The sequence below is a fragment of the Oncorhynchus mykiss genome, chromosome 22, assembly GCF_057628025.1.
Source record: "Oncorhynchus mykiss isolate SJ-2025 chromosome 22, ASM5762802v1, whole genome shotgun sequence".
Lineage (NCBI taxonomy): Eukaryota > Metazoa > Chordata > Actinopteri > Salmoniformes > Salmonidae > Oncorhynchus > Oncorhynchus mykiss.
Genome location: NC_143043.1, coordinates 41,238,755 through 41,260,128, shown reverse-complemented (window position 1 = coordinate 41,260,128; position 21,374 = coordinate 41,238,755). Strand labels below are relative to the sequence as shown.

The 21,374-nt window shown below is 44.8% G+C and overlaps 1 protein-coding gene across 3 annotated transcripts in view; it reads right to left on the bottom strand.

Moving 5' to 3' along the window:
• LOC110502095 (transcription activator GLI2) overlaps positions 1 to 21,374 on the bottom strand; it is a 114,407-nt gene that overhangs the window by 60,880 nt on the left and 32,153 nt on the right. The window contains exon 1 of one of the 3 annotated variants that reach the window (XM_090216053.1): positions 906 to 2,078. The exons of the other annotated variants lie outside the window; for them this stretch is intronic. The gene's annotated coding sequence lies outside the window, so the exon portion shown is untranslated. Of the gene's footprint in view, positions 1 to 905; positions 2,079 to 21,374 lie in introns of those variants that run through there. 3 annotated transcript variants of the gene reach the window in all.

The window sequence follows — 21,374 nt, the reverse complement described above, 5'->3', positions numbered from 1 at the left end:
GCTAGTAGTGGTTATTATCCTACAAACCAGCAGTGGTTATTACTCTACAAACTAGCAGTGGTTATTATCCTACAAACTAGCAGTGGTTATTACTCTACAAACTAGCAGTGGTTATTACTCTACAAACTAGCAGTGGTTATTATCCTACAAACTAGCAGTGGTTATTATCCTACAAACTAGCAGTGGTTATTATCCTACAAACTAGCAGTGCCAAGGAAGGCATATGTTGACTTTCTCTAGCCCTTTCAAACGTCAGAAAACGAAGCATATTTCTAGTGATCAGGCTGAGCTAAGGATGCTGTGCTCCTGCTCCATCCTTACCTTCTTAGCATGGGGTGTAACTGTAATATTTACAATTCCCATAATACCCCAGTAATTGAAACCTTAAGTTACAGACAGTCTGGTCTGGGTACTTTGTGTCCATTAATAGCTCTCTATCTGTAATGGGGGCGAAACAGAGCTATTTCACCATGAGTGTGTTTTTTTATGTGAAATACTCAAAATGCACAAATCAACAATTTCCTGCCATAAAAAGGTTCATAGCTCGGGGAACGTCTTGTTAAAAACAACAGACCTTCATTAATTAGTGTGATGATTACAACCTCTCCCTCTAGCTCTCTGTATGAAGTTACAGTACAGCAGAAGTGCTCTGCTCCCATTAAACACTTTCTAAGTTAAAACCAGTTCCGTTTTTTCCTCCTTTAACATCATCCCATTTTAAATGTATGCAGAATAAAATCAAAGCGTGGATATTCAGCACAACATCCCACCCCAACAATGGCACTGGTTTACGTAAGTAAAAGCATCTGAGTCTTTTGTACTGAATCCAAGCTAGTGTGTGTGTGCATTGCAGTGAGGAGAAGGAGAAAGAGAAGAAGGAGAAGGAGGAGGCCAGGTCAGCTCACTTGGGTTGGCTGGTTGATCTCTGGGATCTCTGTATTAAGATTCTTTGGGCAGCATCATGCGCTCCAGTGAGTCAGAGATGACCTGGGGGTCAGAGGTGGCACAGATCATTATCTCCTTCTGTGAGGGGGATAGGGGGAGGAAGGAAGTAGGGGAGTAGCCGATGTGTGTGTGTGTGATTTTAAGGAGAAGTTCTACCTGCATGAGTCCGCATTCCTGGGTCATCGCTAAAGCCACTGAAGCCCAACAGAGTCCCCAGTCACTTTGATTGACAGCCGCCACACTACAAAGCTCAGCCCATGATCAGAACACAAACTGAGGCAAAAGACAGCGATTGTTGTGGCCTTATTGCTCATCGGGGAGGAAAGGGACTAAGCCCACCACAGAGCGCCTCCGAGCGGTGGTGTTTAAAGACATGACGGGAAACTTCTGATGGCTCCTTCCTTGGCACCTCTCTGTTTGAGATGTACTTAGCGTCATTACTGCACAAAGACTCCTGAAGTCATGTCTAAGAAAACATGCCACTGTAACTCAACTCTGCCTGGAGGCCAAACAGGAACGTTTCAGTGTTTTTCTTTGCAAACACAAAGCAAGACATTACTGGAACTTAAACGTGATGGAACTCATTCTTGTCATGATTGTCTTTATTGTACAGTACACTTATTGGTGGGTTATTGTGACATTAAAATGCATGGTTTGAGGTATGCACTGTCCCAACAACTGTGATTGTTGTTAGAAATGATTGACTTACATAGAATTGTTTACAAGTGTTTATCATGACATCAAGTCAGTGTAACTGAAAATCCCTCCCTCGCGCTCCACCTCTCTAGAATCCTAGAGAACCTCAGTCTCTGTAATGTTCTACACCGTTCGATGTCTGCCAACGAGCCTCTCTTCCTTTTGTGTGCAAGAGAAGACACATTCTCAAGTCAACTTGTATGTTAGAGGCAACAAAGACGCTACAAAAAGCCCCCCTGTAAAAACTTAAATGGGGGATTAGCGTTGAGAGAAGTTCCAACTTTTATCCAAATGTGTCTCCTGGCTCACAACAATGCCTGGTGCAAGGCAGGGAGAGTGGGCTGCTAAAGAAGGTAGAGTGGGGTGGAATGGGTCTGGGTCTGGGTCAAGGGGATGTCAGTGGTGCTCAGAGCATGCTGGAGTAGGCTTACCCTAACTTGAAAACAAGAAAGCAGACAGGCACAACTTTTATCTCACTAAATAAAATAAGGACCCCCATAGAGAGACGGGCTGTCCAGATCTGAAGGGAAAGGCTGAGCAGGCCTGTTCCATCACCAAGACAGCAGCATAGTCTCCTGGGCCACAAGGACTACAAGAGGAAGGTACAGAGGGTAGCTATAGTGGGGCAAAAAAAGTATTTAGTCAGCCACCAATTGTGCAAGTTCTCCCACTTAAAAAGATGAGAGAGGCCTGTAATTTTCATCATAGGTACACTTCAACTATGACAGACAAAATGAGGGAAAACAAATCCAGAAAATCACATTGTAGGATTTTTAATGAAGTTATTAGCAAATTATGGTGGAAAATAAGTATTTGGTCAATAACAAACGTTTATCTCAATACTTTGTTATATACCCTTTGTTGGCAATGACAGAGGTCAAACTTTTTCTGTAAGTCTTCACAAGGTTTTCACACACTGTTGCTGGTATTATTGGCCCATTCCTCCATGCAGATCTCCTCTAGAGCAGTGATGTTTTGGGGCTGTTACTGGGCAACACAGACTTTCAACTCCCTCCAAAGGTTTTCTATGGGGTTGAGATCTGGAGACTGGCTAGGCCACTCCAGGACCTTGAAATGCTTCTTACGAAGCCACTCCTTCGTTGCCTGGGCGGTGTGTTTGGGATAATTGTCATGCTGAAAGACCCAGCCACGTTTCATCTTCAATGCCCTTGCTGATGGAAGGAGGTTTTCACTCAAAATCTCACAATACATGGCCCCATTCATTCTTTCCTTTACACGGATCAGTCATCCTGGTCCCTTTGCAGAAAAACAGCCCCAAAGCATGATGTTTCCACCCACATGCTTCACAGTAGGTATGGTGTTCTTTGGATGCAACTCAGCATTCTTTGTCCTCCAAACACGACGAGTTGAGTTTTTACCAAAAAGTTCTGACCATATGACATTCTCCCAATCTTCTTCTGTATCATCCAAATGCTCTCTAGAAAACTTCAGACGGACCTGGACATGTACTGGCTTAAGCAGGGGGACACGTCTGGCACTGCAGGATTTGAGTCCTTGGCGGCGTAGTGTGTTACTGATGGTAGGCTTTGTTACTTTGGTCCCAGCTCTCTGCAGGTCATTCACTATGTCCCCCCGTGTGGTTCTGGGATTTTTGCTCACCGTTCTTGTGATCATTTTGACCCCACGGGGTGAGATCTTGCGTGGAGCCCCAGATCGAGGGAGATTATCAGTGGCCTTGTATGTCTTCCATTTCCTAATAATTGCTCTCGCAGTTGATTTCTTCAAACCAAGCTGCTTACCTATTGCAGATTCAGTCTTCCCAGCCTGGTGCAGGTCTACAATTTTGTTTCTGGTGTCCTTTGACAGCTCTTTGGTCTTGGCCATAGTGGAGTTTGGAGTGTGACTGTTTGAGGTTGTGGACCGGTGTCTTTTATACTGATAACAAGTTCAAACAGGTGCCATTAATACAGGTAACGAGTGGAGGACAGAGGAGCCTCTTAAAGAAGTAGGTAGGATTTCAGGTCTGTGAGAGCCAGAAATCTGGCTTGTTCGTAGGTGACCAAATACTTATTTTCCACCATAATTTGCAAATAAATGCATTAAAAATCCTACAATTTGATTTTCTGAAATTTTTCCCCCTCATTTTGTCTGTCATAGTTGAAGTGTACCTATGATGAAAATTACAGGCCTCTCTCATCTTTTTAAGTGGGAGAACTTGCACAATTGGTGGCTGACTAAATACTTTTTTGCCCCACTGTATATGTTACAGGGGAGGGTCCACAGGCACTGGACTGTCAGCTGTCCTCTGGGTGTGCAGCAATGTAGGGACACATTGCCCCAGCCTCTGGCACCCTGACACTCTCACTCTCATCTGGCAGGACACGGCTGAAAGTGTCACTTCAAAACCTCCTTGCTTTTATCTCTGTATGGATCTCGGATTGGAGTTGATCCACCCACCTCATGGGAACGTGCTTCTTGAGCTGCGTTAACTTTGTTTGTGTTCAGGTACATATATACATGTCTGTCTGCTCTCTATCCTTTTAGATGTTCCATCATCATAACATGTTTGCTTAAATGTCTTTAATAATATTGCTTCCCAACCCCCATAATAATGTTCTCAGAAGTGCCAAACATCCTGTCAGAGAGCGGGTGAGAAACAACCCCATTCTCTTTTCTTTTTGTTTTGGTCTTAAGCCGGGTTTGATCTCACCCTAAAGACAAAGACAGGTGTTCCACATTAACAAAGGGCACTGGTGTGTGTGTGTATTTGAGTGTACAAGGTTTCCGAGCGAAGGGAAAACATTCGCTTTTCATGTCCCAACGCAGCAGCCAAGATCAGATCAGAAGGGGTTGAGGGGTTCATCCTAAATAGCATCCAATTCCCTATATAGTGCACTGCTTTTGACCAGGACCCTTAGAGCTGTGGTCAAAAGTAGTGCACTGAATAGGGAATATGGTTCAATTTGGGACAGACCCAGGGGCTCATCCTTTAAGGAAGTACTCAGTGATAATAACATCCTGAGAGAGAGAGAGAGGGATAGACAGAGAGAGAGAGAGAGGGCCCTGGACAGGGTAATTAAAACAGCTTTTCTTTCTGTCTCTCTCTCCAAAAGAGAATGAGGGAGTGAGCTAGGGGAGAGGGGGATGAGAGAGGGAGGGAGCAAGGGAAGAAGGAGAGGAGGAGGAGGGGGCGCCATTCAGACAGGAAATTCCAGCAGGATATGTTGGCTGTGGTCCTAACGACACAGCACCATGCCAACGGCTACACACAACGAACGAATGGCCTTGTCCCTTCTCGCCCTGTACTATGGGTAGTAAAGCAACAGTTTGACCGGCCTGAGGCTTCAACATGCTGGGGAAAAGCTTTGGGTAGCTAGCGTGCAATTTGTTACCGCCAAGCGAGGAGAAATACAGAGAGGGAGGCCTTTTCTTAGACTTCTATAGTATTGTACATCCATCCAACCACAACAGTTTAGCCCCTATTTGATTGGTCATTAAGAGTATTGTGTATGTAGAATGATCTAGGACCATTATGACACAGCATGAACCAGCCAGGCTAATAAGCCAGTGAGGTAAGTCGAATTCAACACACACACACACACACACACACACACACACACACACACACACACACACACACACACACACACACACACACACACAGCAGGTTAATAGGCCAATGTATTAAAATCAATTTTAACCAGTTTAACGTTCACAGCCTCAGGTTTAGTCTGCGGTGCTGACTCCTACTGAGGCGTGGGCTCGCCATGGCGACAGAAGGATTAGGGGCTTACAGGAGAACACGGAACAACCACACCCCCTCTGTGTGTGTGTGTGTGGTGTGTGGGTGGTGTGTGTGTGTGTGTGTGTGAAAGAGAGAGCATGTGCTTCTCTTCATACCCCTCACTCCGGGACAAGTTAAAATGCTACATGTTTTATTGATAGGGAGATTTGGGACTGAAGGTAAGTAGATTAAGTCAGGGCCTGGCTCCATGGCAACACGTGACAGGTAGAATTGATGTTCATCATAGAGCCTGTTTTTACTTTCTTTGACTGGTTTGAAGTCTGACTAAGAAGCAGAGGAAGTCCACTTCCATATTCAAATAAACATACAGTATAGAAAAGGAACATTGTTGGCTCAGGGAAGTGATGGGGTTATATTACATATTGGAAGTCCGGTTCCTTTTATAGTACATTAGGAAATAAGATGTTTACATCTCAAGCAGTACATTGTCCATTAGGTGACAGTTACAGCTTGGCTAGGACATCCATATGCCATCTTAAACAGTAAGACTGAGGTGGCTGAAGAGGGACCATGCTGGGGAGAATGGGAGAAGGTTATTGGACAATGTTTTTTTATAGAGAAGACTCCTCAGGTTTTTGGAAGGTGTTCATTAAATCATATCAGGCAGGGAAGCTGTGTTTGAGAAGCACTGTATATAAATGGAGTTGAATTATATGTGTGTGTGTGTGTGTGTGAGAGAGAGAGAGTTGTGTAAACATGAACAGGAAAGGCACTCAGGACACCGCTACACAACGCCTGATGAAGATCGGACACATCTGTGGGTGCCCATGGCAACCAGCCCTAAACACAGCCTGCATGACGGGTCTTAGCGGCCAACATGCTCACATCACTCCCCCCCTCCTCCCCACTCTCTCTCTCCCTCCCTTCTCTCTCCCTCTCCCAAACCGTCTTTTCTCTACCATCATCCATCTCCATCAAACAATAGGCCTAATCCACCCAATCACTCCCAACTAACTATACACTCACAGTCTCACTGAACCCCAAATCTGCAAACCCCAACCTGCTCTTTGACTGCAGTCAGCATGACGCATTACCTATAGCTGAGGTAAGGTGGGGTACTGGTTCTCTTAATTGTCTTTAGGGTACTGTGGTACTAGGACCTCACCTCTCTAACATCACAGTGAGGGTCCTATTCTAGTGTGGGGGCCAGGGGACATGGTCGTAAGGAGAATACAGCTATCTGTGTTGGGTAGATGTGTCTTGGGGGCTAATGACCGCCATGCTTCACCCAGCTGGGAGCAGGCTGGGAGCAGGGTGGGAGAAGGGTGGGAGCAGGCTGGGAGCAGGGTGGGAGCAGGGTGGGAGAAGGGTGGGAGCAGGGTGAGAGCAGGCTGGGAGCAGGGTGGGAGCAGGGTGGGAGCAGGTTGGGTGCAGGGTGGGAGCAGGCTGGGAGAAGGGTGGGAGCAGGGTGGGAGCAGGCTGGGAGCAGGCTGGGAGCAGGGTGGGAGCAGGCTGGGAGCAGGCTGGGAGCAGGGTGGTAGCAGGCTGGGAGCAGGGTGGGAGCAGGCTGGGAGCAGGCTGGGAGCAGGGCTGCACTGTGGTGGGCCACGCATTCACATTACATTTAAAGAGAGGGAGCTGGAGGGGGGCAGCCACCGTTTGCCCTCACTGGCCTAGGCTTAGCCTGTTAGCATTAGCATGCTGTCAGTGTAGCTTTGGGGACCAGCGAGCCGAGCGAAGATCTCTGTAAGACTGATGAGGTGTCTGGGTAATCAGCTACCTGACCAGACTCTGATGGATCACCAGATCAGCTGACCTAACCCTGGTTAACACCCAGGTGTGGGCTTGGTTCACAAATTTCCTCAGAGCAGAAAAAGTATATTATCTCTATTAGAACAGATCAGGATAAAAAAGGGTTCTGTTGTCTGGTGAATGAAGATAATGTGAATGAAACTTGTCGTCAAGGTGATTAAATTTGCACACTTTTTGGTTTTCCTTTTGGTTCTAACCAACACAGATGGATTTTTTTTCTATTTTTGTGACTTGATCACATGACATTTATCTTGTTTTAACACTTTTTAGGCTGTTCCTAACACACTGATACTCTCACTTCAAACCCAGAGCGGGAACTCAGGCCATAACAGCTAGTGTTGTGTTGTGCATCTGACCCCTAGCATCACAGCTAATAGAAAAGCTGCCAGCTCACACACAGAGCGTCCTCACATCCTCACGACCCTAACAGCCCGATGACGGCATGGTTCTACACTGGCTTAGCACATCCCCCTCCCCCTTCGTAAAAGGGATTTTTTAACAGGAACAGGGAGCGAGAGGGGAAGAAACAGGAAGTACACTTCATAACCAGACAATGCGTGGGAGCAGGAGGCAGGAACATCAATCTAGGGCAGGGATGGGCAGCTCTAGGACCTGACTGGTGTCACACTTTTGCCCCAGCCCCAGCTAACCCACTTGACACCAATAATCCACTAATCATGATCTTCGGTTTAGACTCTCTGGCCCCCAAGGACTGGAGTTGCACATCCCTGATCTAGGGGGTGGGGGTGCCGTGGCTGGGGGTCACCCCGGGGTGAGGGCCTCCTGGGGTACCTGGGTTCTGGGCCTTTTCAGGTCGAAGGGAACTAGAGGGTCTGGGGAGTGTCTCAAAGAGAGAGACATATTCTGGACTCTATCAAACTGCCACTGAGGGTCTATAAAAACAACACTGTGATGCTGCACAACATGTTTATTTCATACAATGACTGCAGCGCCAATGTTTTGGCTCAACGGCAGCTGATTTGTTCTCAGAGTAGAAGACTCAGGAGACAGTTATTGAGGATTGATTTTCTATATTTTGTGTTCATATGAAAAGTATAGACACCTTAGGGGAAATCTGGTGGATATTTGGGATCATCATCAATTTTGGTTAACCAGCATTTCTAATTCTTTAAACGCCATCCTCTGAGAGATATGCTCTCTGGGCCTCAAACATCCAGTATGTCTGCCCTGGCTAAAACAGAGCTCAACTAACTGTCAGTGGAGTTCTGACACCGGGCAGAGCATCTTCAGTTTAAGTGCAGGCCCCAGGTCATCTAGTTGGATAAGATAAGAATACAGAACAACAACCTGACTCACCTCCTCACAGACACAGTCTGGTCTGGTGATCACTGTCCTGGGACTTCTGGTCTTGGGGAAACTATCTCACTCAGATAATTGGTTTTAAAAACACCAATGGCAAACAGCTGTGGAGGGTCTGAGACGGTTGTGTGATTGGTTTAAGGGTCAGAGATCCTAGTTCTCAGGTGCTTTGTTAGAGGTCTGGTAATTCAGAGAGGCTGACCGGTCAGGCTCCGACCTTGTCTCTTCATAAGTTGGAGACTTTTATCTCCCTCACCAACTTCAAACATCTGCTATCTGAGCAGCTAACCGATCGCTGCAGCTGTACATAGTCTATCGGTAAATAGCCCACCCATTTTTACCTACCTCATCCCCATACTGTATTTATTTATTTACTTTTCTGCTCTTTTGCACACCAATATCTCTACCTGTACATGACCATCTGATCATTTATCACTCCAGTGTTAATCTGCAAAATTTTAATTATTCACCTACCTCCTCATGCCTTTTGCACGCAATGTATATAGACTCTCTTTTTTTTCTACTGTGTTATTGACTTGTTAATTGTTTACTCCATGTGTAACTCTGTGTTGTCTGTTCACACTGCTATGCTTTATCTTGGCCAGGTCGCAGTTGCAAATGAGAACTTGTTCTCAACTAGCCTACCTGGTTAAATAAAGGTGAAATAAAAATAAAATAAAAAATAAAACCATTTTTTGGGGGAAGTGCTATCCTGCATACTGTCACCACGAGAAACGCTTGCAATAATGATGAATACCCATCATTGGAGAGACAACTTATTCATATTCCTTCACTAATGCAAGTCTAGTGGCTTTATGGGATGTAACTCAGAGCCTATCAACTTTTCCTTGGTTCTTGCGTCAGCTAGCCAGGCTACGTCAACTAAATGAATCAAACTCACATTTACATTAAAAACAACAAGCAGGGTCTGTCTTAAACTAGCAGTGTTGGCTACAGTTCCATCCCACACAGAGAAAGTGACATGATTTATCACCAGCCTTCATCTTATAGCATTATTATTACAGCACAGACCCGAGCAGCCAGTGTGAAAGCCCCTTAGCCATAAAGATAATGAACTGTGGGGAGACATTTCACTTCCTTCCACCCCCCCTCTCTCACTCTCTCTCTACCTTTACCCTCCACCTACCCCCCTCCCCCTCTCCTTCTCTCCCCCTCTATCCCCCTTCTCTCTCTATCCCCCTTCCTCTGTCTGAGGACCCAGTTAGAGATTAAGAGTCTTAATTGGAGCATCCGGGTTGGTTTATAGTGAGGCAGTCAGGGGTGGGGGAGAAACCAAGGGAATGTCCAATAGCACAGCATGGAAGGGCCTGGTCTCAGGGGGGGTGGGGACAGGGGGGTGGGGAGGAGGAGGGGAGCACCTTTCTCCCTGGACAATAGTGGTGTTTGTGTGGCTGGGTTAGGCTAGTTAGAGGGAGGAATAGTTAGGTACAGAAATGTTAGAGGTTTCGCGGGTTAGGGTGAGAGGGAGGGGCGATGCGGCCGGGCAATCACTGATTCAAATGGTAGCTCGCCGTCCTCTCGCAATGTTCTTGGTCCAGTAAGATAATAATAAACAGATGGACTGGCTTCACGCTGGAGTAGAGGAGGAGTGGAGTGGGATGGAGAGATAGAGTGGGGCACAGTCAACAATGGCATGAATTAAAAGGCTAACCTTAGGATCGGCCACGTAAACATGGTCTTTTTCTTTTTGTCGTCTGTCATGGAGTGCTTGTGTAACTAGACCAACCCTTCAGGCAGAAGAGCTCTCCTTACTCAAACACTACAGAGAGAGAGCTGAGCTGACAGCTCAATGCATCAACACACTTTCTACACTTTTCAAAACATATGGTATATGGCACCCATATCAATTGTGACTAAATGTTTTGGAAACTATAGTGTTTACCAGATGTGGAGAGGTATGTGTACAGCCCATAATACAACTTTTAGTGGATTTATGGTAAATGTAACCATTAGCATTTTACTCAGTTAGAATCAGATGACATTGTGTTGATTACATGAATGTTTTTAATCCTGTCAAAGGTAATACATCGTGATTCCCTTGAGTAAACTTTATCATTGAGAGGGTCATGGGGAATGCAATAAGCCATGTCGCCCTAGTTCAGAAGCCGCCATCTTTTTGGTGGCTTCGTGTACCGAGCGCAGTTGAAATGTTTACTTGGCTGTAATGCAAGTATGAAAGTAAAATAAACAGGGATCTATGAGTAACACATGTTGCTTTCTTCAGCCCCTTCCTGCATGGCTGGCAGAGAGGTCGACACGTTCAACGGTGGATTTACTTGGTAGAAGAGAGGGAGAGGTTGATCTGTGTTAATCTACATGTCCATCTTAATTACTCTTTGTATAGTTAGTGTGGGCAGGCCAATCAAACACTGGAGAATTCATACAACATTGTGAGTGACTTGAGTAAAGCGAAATAACAATATGGTTGTTACAGACACCGTAGGCACACACACAGCCACTACTATTACTGGGGATATGGGCTGATGTGTAGGATGGTACAAGGTCCAGGGTGAGGCCTTGTAGAACTGGGGGAGTCCATTTACAACTCAAGGAACGATTTTGTTTAGATGTTTGCTTACTTGATAAGCACCATCCATGTTTGTTGCAATGCAGCTTCTCACAAAAAGGCAGGTGAAAGAAAGAGCCAAACCTCATGAGACGAGACAAAGAAAGAAATGGATAGAGAGTCTGGGACATTACTCAGCTACAACAACAACCCTCATGATAACTAATCATCCGTCACCATGAGTCGAGTGACAATAGCTAGATGCTACATTGTGTGATAAAATTAGCTGCTACGTCCTTAGAGTGTGTGACCCAGATGGGAGACGAGCTTGTTCACCTCAGAACGTGTCTTGCGGTATCTTCTTTATCTTCCCAAAGTTTGTTTCAAGTTTTAATGTAACGTGCACAAGTACAGTAAAATGCCTTTCTTGCAATCTACAAACCCAACAACGCAGTAATCAATAAAATAGTGTACAAAGTCACCTCATAAAGGCCATGTGTTGGAGTGCGTTTGGAGTCAAGCCCAGGAGTCAATTGTGAGTCCACTAAGTTCTGTTCACACACTCCTTTATCCTTCCTCAACACCATGGCAAATATTGTCAGACGAGGGCATGGCATGCGTGTCTCTCTTTTCTCTCTCTTCTCGCAGTCCTTCTCAGAGTGCAGTCCTAGCTCTGCAAATAAGTGTCATAGAGTGGACTGGGGCTGGGGAAGGAGGCTGTCGTGTGTGTGTGTGTGTGTGTGTGGTTTGATGAGGGGGGAGGAACAGACGGGCCTGGGTAAACACCCTAAATGTGTCCTAGACACATACACACGCACACACACACACGTATTGCATGCACACAGCTCAGAGTGGGCTATCGTCTGTTTACCCCCTTCCATTCAGAGACTAAGTGCGAACAGCGGCAAAGACAACACCAGCAAAAGAAAAGGGAGGCTGCGGGTGGAGGACGGCTCATAATAATGGCTGGAATGGAGTGAATGGAATGGTTTGATAAAATGGTTTGTCTCAGCCTCCAGTATTTATGCTGCAGTAGTTTATGTGTCGGGGGGCTAGGGTCAGTTTGTTATATCTGGAGTACTTCTCCTGTCTTATCCGGTGTCCTGTGTGAATTTAAGCATGCTCTCTCTAATTCTCTCTCTGTCTTTCTTTCTCTCTCTCGGAGGACCTGAGCCCTAGGACCATGCCTCAGGACTACCTGGCATGATGACTCCTTGCTGTCCCCAGTCCACCGGGCCGTGCTGCTGCTCCAGTTTCAACTGTTCTGCCTGCGGCTTTGGAATCCTGACCTGTTCACCGGACGTGCTACCTGTCCCAGACCTATTATTTGACCATGCTGGTCATTTATGAACATTTGAACATCTTGGCCATGTTCTGTTATAATCTCTACCCGGCACAGCCAGAAGAGGACTGGCCACCCCTCATAGCCTGGTTCCTCTCTAGGTTTCTTCCTTGGTTTTGGCCTTTCTAGGGAGTTTTTCCTAGCCAATGTGCTTCAATACCTGCATTGCTTACTGTTTGAGGTTTTAGGCTGGGTTTTTGTACAGCACTTTGAGATATCAGCTGATGTACGAAGGGCTATATAAATACATTTGATTTGAGTTTGATACACATCCATGTGTTTGATACCATTCCATTCACTCTATTCCAGCCATTATTATGAGCCCGTCCTCCCAATTAAGGGGCCACCGGCCTCCTGTGATATTTACTATATACTGTGAAGATATACCATTACACCTTATGATTAGAATATGTCTCTAAACATATGAATGTAAAAATAATAATAATACCCAAGAGTAATGTAAATGACAGGAATGGTACATGGTTGCCCCCCCCCCCCCCCCACCAATGATAGAGCAGCAGTGTGACTGAGGACTATGTCATTAAGGTTTTAGACCACATCTAAATCACTAGCAGATGGTGACTCTCTACTCTACCACTGTTGTAATGAGACGTTTAGGGAACATATCAAAGAGCACGAAGAGGTTTTATGTTTCCTATCAAGACTTAAAAGGACTGTCATTAGTGTTAATGTTGAGACGAGGAGGAAAGGAATACAGCAGTGGATCTTAGTCAAGACTGTTTGTGTGTATATGGTTTGACAACATGGATGACACGATGTTGGTATCAATGGTTCGAGGTTCAGTCACTAAAGTAAAGGACACACAGGACTAACGATTGGTCAGAGGCCAACCATCACCTGACTGTCGCCCCATCTTTTTGGTGTGTCCTTACCTTAGAGCAATCCCAATGTAGAAGTACTATACTGTACATTGACATACTGTACTTGAGATCTAAAATCATGCATAGATAAAGTAAGGCAAACCTCTGGCCTCCTGACATTGGCTTGTCGGTAAGGATGGTTCTGACGGGGTTAAAACAGCACAGTGCTTGTTTTTCCAAGACTCTGATTACAAAGCATTTTTCCTTCCCATCAAAGCAAAGAAAGCCCCCAATCTAAGAGCAGCACATTGAAGTTTAACAATCACCCCTTCCGCCTTGATGATGAGATGATCCACATGTGCCACAGATGTCCCCTAACTAATCCAAGTATCCATCCCAAATGTATTCCCTATGAAGTGCCCTACTTTGGACCAAAGTCCAATGGGCCCTGGTCCAAAGTAGTGCATGATATACAGTAGGTGGAATAGGGTGCAATTTGGGACGCAGGCCAAGTCTTGTTCTTCTTGTGGGTTGTTCTGTGGGTTGTACTGTGGGTCATACTGGGTGCCACACGTTGCCCCCCTGTGTTATTTTTAATTCTCCTAATTTTAAATAGGCCGACCATATTCTGCTCTCTTGATAGACAGAGAGGAGCTCTCTTGTGACCGTGAAGTCATCATAGCTGCTGGATGTGGGAAATGAATGACGACGACGCAGAAATCAACTGGTTGCTTTGATAGAGTCATATATCACATTTTCCTTCAAGGCGTAATCTATTGCCAGAGCTCCACACAGCTTAGCTCCACCACCACCGCACTCAAGAGCTGCTCTGTTTGTCTGACCTCTGCCTCTTTTCCCCTTACACTTAGGCCTGTTAGGCCTGGGCTTTTGCCATAGCTGGGGTGAAGTAGGGTGGGACGTACAGGGGAGCAAGTGTGGAGTGAGTAGGGAGCTAGTGGAGCCTTAACCTGTTGAAATAGTTTGTATGATCCAGATCGAAACTTTGTGCATTTACCAGCCCAATAAAATGTGTGTGGTGGAGCAGTGGTGTGTGTAGGACCTACTTCACTCCTTATCCAGTTGCAAAGCGTCTCTTTTAGAGTGTCAGTTGCTCTAAAACTGGGCCTGAACAGGACCATGTCTGAAACCATGTCTGCAGCCAGCAGAAATATGATCTGCCCTGTCAGACCTGCAGACCGCCACTTGTCAGCTCCTATTAGGACCACTACTAGGCACAGCTTACATGTGGTATCTATCACCTAACCATGGGTTACTGAGCCACTACACCAGCCACACGTCTCTACCCCCGCCCTCCCATAACAGCCCCCCCCCCCCCCCCCCCACACACACCTCAGGAGACTTTACATGAACTGAAGCCTGGGATCACCTGAGGTTGTATTATGACAAGCTAATTGATCTATTAACTGGGTGGAGGCAGAGAGAGCGAGACCAGCAGAAACGATAGTGTTTTTGCCAACCGAAAATAAATTCAGCACGTTTGAGTGGATGGGCATAAGTAAGACGTTACACATAATTACTGATCTATAAAATACCTACACAATTATAGCATCCCCAAAAACTTGATGTGATTAAGATTCAGATTGTTTAATAGATGCTCCCCAACGCTCCGCCTCACAACAGGGAAAATGGCTGTCAGGCTGCATGCTACTGTACATTTAAAATCCTGGTGCTGACAATAATCCTGAATAACACAGTCCTTAACAAACAAAGGGCCTTGTTCCAGTTCAAAGTGTGACCTGTCCACACCTGTGCTGCAAACCGTGACAAACAAGCACCTGGTAAATTGGGACTTGGCTCTTTCCATTAGTCCTGTAGGAGAGAAACTAGAACTGGCCCATTCAGATTCCATACCCTTTTACAGTGTTAATGAGGGAAAATATTCCATGAAACGGTTTATGTAGAACTTGAGAATACAGAACCACCCGTTATTGCCTAACAGTCTGTCCTATTTTCTTATATGAGCAGTATGGTAACTGGTGAAGGACAACAAGACGCCAGTTTCTGAAAGCGTAAGCGATTTTTTTTAAATACCAACACAATTTCGTCTCTTTCACAGGTATTTTACTTTAATGGAACAGCTTGTGAAATTTCGTAGCAAGGCTCGATTTGTAGCTGCACTGTTGTGGTTTTCAGGCCTCATTGGAGCTGAGTTGTGTCAATTGAAAACGTTTCGTATTGAGTCAAAAGTGGCTTTCTTAGGGAGTTGAGGGCTATTACAGTGTCTCTACAGGTCTGACAAGCTGCCGTGTCGAGTTGCCCTGAACATGAGCTAACTAAACAGACAGACAGGCACACAAGGCCCTATTTAGAGAATCATACAAAGCCTCGTCTAGTGTTAGTCTGTGCATGCACACCTGCAAAAACACTATTCACAGTTTCTTTTGACTTGCGAAAAGTTATATTTTCTGACAAAACCATTAGAGGCTATATGAAATAAATCTGTGTAAAACCTTTAAAGTGAACAAAAATGATACTTTCTGCCTTCTGGCAGGCAGACAAGAACGAAAGTCTTTGATACTTCAGAGGGACCTTGCTAAATGTCAGATATCATGTGTAGTAAGTCATTTGCAGCTGCTGTAATGTACAAAGAAAGAATGACAAATTGGGATACTGCAAGTCACAACCCTGTGGGCGGGGTCTGTTCCTACAATTTTCCTCAGATGTTCTTCACACATTTATTCAACATCACTCTTTATCCAGTGGATATTTAAATTCATACCCACTCCTCTGAAACACTATTCCCATAACAGTTAGAGATTGAATTAGCTAACCCCAGAATGAAAGTTGTACCACTTTAAACCAATAGGAGAATGCAGAATGGGAGGATAAAATACTTTTGTAAGTTGTTAGGGTGACACTGGTCTTCATATGGACAGTGAACACACTAGATCAGAGTTGGGGTCAATTCAGTCAGAACGAATAAGACTGAAATTCCACCTCCAATTCGAATTGTCCTTGAGGCTTGAACTGAAATAGAACCCTGCACTGGACAGTCCAGTATGTGGTAATGGCGTGATCAGCCATGGAGTAGTATTGGGATAGCTCTGGCTCTATGTTCCTACAGGCTGCATGCATGTTGTTTGCTCGGCTGTTGGCAGCCCCTGACTGGCTCCCTCACGGGCCTCCAGGCCGAGACGCCTCCCTGTCTCCACCAGCAGAGAGAGACTGGCCTGACTGGCCTAGAGGAAATATTACCTGGAGCATAGAGAGATGAGATACAGTGCCTTGCAAAAGTATTCATCCCCTTGGCGTTTTTCCTATTTTGTTGCATTACAACCTTTAATTTAAATAGATTTTTATTTGGATTTCATGTAATGGACATACACAAAATAGTCCAAATTGGTGAAGTGAAATGAAAAAAATGTATGTTTCCAAAAAATAAAAATAAATAAAAATAAAATGAATAGTGGTGCCTGTATATGTATTCAGCCCCTTTGCTATGAAGCCCCTAAATAAGATCTGGTGCAACCAATGACCTTCAGAAGTCACATAATTAGTTAAATAAAGTCCACCTGTGTGCAATCTAAGTGTCACATGATCTGTCACATGATCTCAGTATAAATACACTGGATCTGAAAGTCCCCAGAGTCTGCAACACCACAAAGCAAGGGGCACCATCAAGCAAGTGGCACCATGAAGACCAAGGAGCTCTCCAAACAGGTTAGGGACAAAGATGTGGAGAAGTACAGATCAGGGTTGGGTTATAAAAAAATATCTGAAACTTTGAACATACCACGGAGCACTGTTAAATCCATTATTCAAAAGTGGAAAGAATATGTCACCACAACAAACCTGCCAAGAAGGAGGAGCTGCAAAGCTCCACAGCGGAGATTGGAGTATCTGTCCATAGGACCACTTTAAGCTGTACACTCCACAGAGCTGGGCTTTATGGAAGAGTGGCCAGAAAAAAGCCATTGCTTAAAGAAAAAATAAGAAAACGCATTTGGTGTTTGCCAAAAGATGAGACAAAAATTTTGCTTTTTGGCCATCAAGGAAAATGCTATGTCTGGCGCAAACACAGCACCTCTCATCACAACGAGAACACCATCCCCACAGTGAAGCATGGTGGTGGCAGCATCATGCTGTGGGGATGTTTTATATCGGCAGAAACTGGGAAATTGGTCAGAATTTAAGGAATGATGGATGGCCCTAAATACAGGGAAATTCTTGAGGGAAACCTGTTTCAGTCTTCCAGAGATTTGAGACAGGGACAGAGGTTCACTTTCCAGCAGGACAATGACCCTAAGCATACTGCTAAGGCAACACTCAAGTGGTTTAAGGGGAAACATTTAAATGTCTTGGAAAGGCCTAGTCAAAGCCCAGACCTCATTCCAATTGAGAATCTGTGGTATGACTTAAAGATTGCTGTACACTTGCAGAACCCATCCTATTTGAAATGGAGCAGTTTTGCAGTGAAGAATGGGCAGAAATCCCAGTGGCTGGATGTACCGAGCTTATAGAAACATACCTCAAGAGACTTGCAGCTGTAATTGCTGGAAAAGGTGGCTCTATGAAATATTGACTTTTGGGGGGTGAATAGTTATGCATGCTCAGGTTTTCAGTTTTCTTGTCTTATTTCTTGTTTGTTTCACAATAAAAAATATTTTGCATCTTCAAAATGGTAGGCATGTTGTGTAAATAAAATGATACAACCCCCCCCCCCCCCCAAAACTATTTTAATTCCAGGTTGTAAGTCAACACAATAGGAAAACTGCCAAGGGAGGTGAATACTTTCACAAGCCACTGTAGATGAGAGAGAGTAAGAGCGATGAGAGAGAGAGAGAGAGAGAGAGAGAGAGAGCGAGAGCGAGAGCGATGAGAGAGAGAGAGAGAGAGAGGAGAGAGAGAGAGAGAGCGATGAGAGAGAGAGAGAGAGAGAGAGAAAAGGGTAAACTAAATTGTGGCCTCAGGAAGTAAAGTCCCTGACACCTCTCAGCCTCTGAGCTCAGCTTCCTTCTGTCTGGATTAAGCAACTTCCTCAGTCACAATTAAAGGTTTATCCCCTCACAATAAAGAAATTAAACTGTAAAAACTCACTAGCTAAATTATTGTTATTCAGGGAGGTTTAAAGAAGCGGACGCTTGAATTGTAAACTCTTCTGTTAAGTACACTGTGTGGCGAGTACAGCCATGGGAATTTCAGAGCGAGTAGGAACCTTCTTAGTCCACTACAACTGTGTTGAATAAGAAGGACTTACTGAGCTCTTTGACTCTTAAATACACCAACCCTCTCAGAGTCAAAGCTAACACTTGGAGAATGTACACATGGAGAATTTACACTTGGAGAATGTCCACATCTATAGGACATATAATGTTTATACAATACACACACATACATTCCTGCAAATGTACTTTACATTTCTACTACTGTAAAGGGATTCTACTCTGTTATAGATTGAGTCAGTAGGCCCTCATTGTTTAGGATTCAACATGTGTTTTGCGTCTGTATTTAGGATATAATGAAATGAAATGCAACATGTTTACCATGGCAGTTTGATGGCCATCCTCACTATCATTGATACGGAGGTAAGGAACTGTTCCGTGTCTTATGATCAAGCAGAGGGACCAGGTGGATGTGTGTACGTGTGTGTGGGAGAGGTGAAGGTGAGGGGCATCTTGGGGTGAAAGACAGAGAGAGACAAGTCTGTATCTGCGGCAGCAGTGGGATGACCCTGATGATCCTCTGAAGCCTGGGCTAAGAATGCACACGCATACTTCCTATTGAGGGAATCTACCTAAAATCCTAGACTACACTGAGTATACCAAACATTAGGAATATCATCCTAATCTTCAGTTGCACCCCTCCCCCCATTTTGCCCTTAGCTCAGCCTCAATTCGTTGGGTCATGGACTCTACAAGGTGTCGAAAGCATTCCACAGGGATGCTGGCCCATGTTGACTCCAATGCTTCCCACCGTTGTGTCAAGTTGGCTGGATGTCCTTTGGGTGGTGGACTATTCTTGATGCAAACGGGAAACTGTTGTGTGAAAAACCCAGCGGAGTTGCAGTTCTTGACACAAACTGGTGACCTTGACACCTACTACCATACCCTGTTCAAAAGCACTTCAATATTTTGTCTTGCCCATTCATCCTCTGAATGGCAGACCTTCACAATCCATGTCTCAATGCTTAAAAATATTTAATCTGTCTCCTCCCTTTCATCTACACTGATTGAAGTGGATTTAACAAGTGACATCAATAAGGGAGCATAGCTTTCACCTGGATTCACCTGGTCAGAGCAAGTGTTCTTAATGTTTTGTATACTGAGTGTATACTGTTATTACAGATGTTTTACATGAGTCACAACACGCAGGAAGGAACTGGACATTTGGGTTAGGGTTAAGTTTGGCTGAGGTTAAACTGGGTTAGGGTTACATTTGGCTGTGGTTAAACTGTGTTAGGGTTAAGTTTGGCTGAGGTTAAACTGGGTTAGGGTTAAGTTTGGCTGAGGTTAAACTGGGTTAGGGTTAAGTTCGACTGAGGTTAAACTGGGTTAGGGTTAAGTTCGGCTGAGGTTAAACTGGGTTAGGGTTAAGTTCGGCTGAGGTTAAACTGGGTTAGGGTTAAGTTCGGCTGAGGTTAAACTGGGTTAGGGTTAAGTTTGGCTGAGGTTAAACTGGGTTAGGGTTACGTTTGGCTGAGGTTAAACTGGGTTAGGGTTAAGTTCGGCTGAGGTTAAACTGGGTTAGGGTTAAGTTTGGCTGAGGTTAAGCTGGGTTAGGGTTAAGTTTGGCTGAGGTTAAACTGTGTTAGGGTTAAGTTTGGCTGAGGTTAAACTGGGTTAGGGTTAAGTTTGGCTGAGGTTAAACTGTGTTAGGGTTAAATTTGGCTGAGGTTAAACTGTGTTAGGGTTAAGTTTGGCTGAGGGTTAAAACTGGTTATGGTTAAGTTTGGCTGCTAACTATCCCCTTATTCAGCGGAACTGATCTCAGCAACATAGTGGGTGTGGGGACGGCCAAGCTTTCAGAAAAGCACAAAGAGGACATGGAGCATGACTATGATTCAAGGTCACAGCCACCATGTCTTTCTCATGACTATGAGATATAAACAAGAAAATGATTCATTTAAATCCTACACTTTCAAAAAGAAGGAATCCTCTCTAAAGGAAAATCTTTCTAACCAAAGAGCTCACATGAAGGGATTTCACTTACTCATCACTCACTCCATTTCTACCCAGTTGTTATGAAAATTACTATTTATTTTCCCCACATCTCTTCTTCTCCCAGAGCTGTCTGGCGTATGACATCACAAACTAGTTTTCCATGAGGCTGGTAGCGGGCCTGTTTACATGTTTCTGGGGACCATGACAACCATACATTGAAGTAACATCGGTCTCAGAGCCTGTACTGTAATCACAGGGTGTACTGTAGGCCTATCTACTGAAATCCTTTAAAGTGATGATCCAGAACTTTTGTATAATTTCAATCAGTAGTTTTGAAAGTGGAGCTCAAAATGAGTCCCCTTTTTTGGTGTACCACTTCATCCAATTGTGTACTACGTTATCCATTTCATATGATATGTTACATCCTGCAGATGTTGTTATTGTGCAATTTGTGTAAAATGTTCTGAAGATACCGGACTGCATCTTTAAGTAGTGCTAGAAAGTACTTTCTCAGTGAGGAAAATACACTCCACCATTCTGAAGAGCCTGTATTTAACCATGGCCTAAAGTGAAACACCAAAATGACATGCCTGTCTAGCTATGGCATGGTACAGAACATAACTATTTATGGAAAAAGAAACATGCAAGGGACTTCAATGTTACAGTCCAGAAAACATAAAGGCTTGGTTGGATTGGTTTTGGATTGGTTGTTCCCAGCCCACAACCCGCCGGCCAGGACAGAGTTGTGGTCTGGGATGCCTCTGTTTGTTATCCCTGGGTCTGCTGCATTTACTCAGGATAACCTGTCTGCTTATTTTGCTGGTCTCACAGTTTACTGTAGCCCTGCCGTCTGCCTGCCTGCATTTTATCCTGAGAGAGAGGCCAGTAGCCAGCACTGGTGTCAGGGTTGTGGGCTGCACTGGGTACATCCCAAATTGCATCCTATTCCCTGTTGGCCCTGGTGAAAAGTAGTGCACTATATAGGGAAAACAGTGCCATTTGGAACATACCTACTGTCTTATTTCAGACAGGATTTTCCCTGCTGCACTGACCACACAAATACTGGAAAAGTTGAATGTCACTA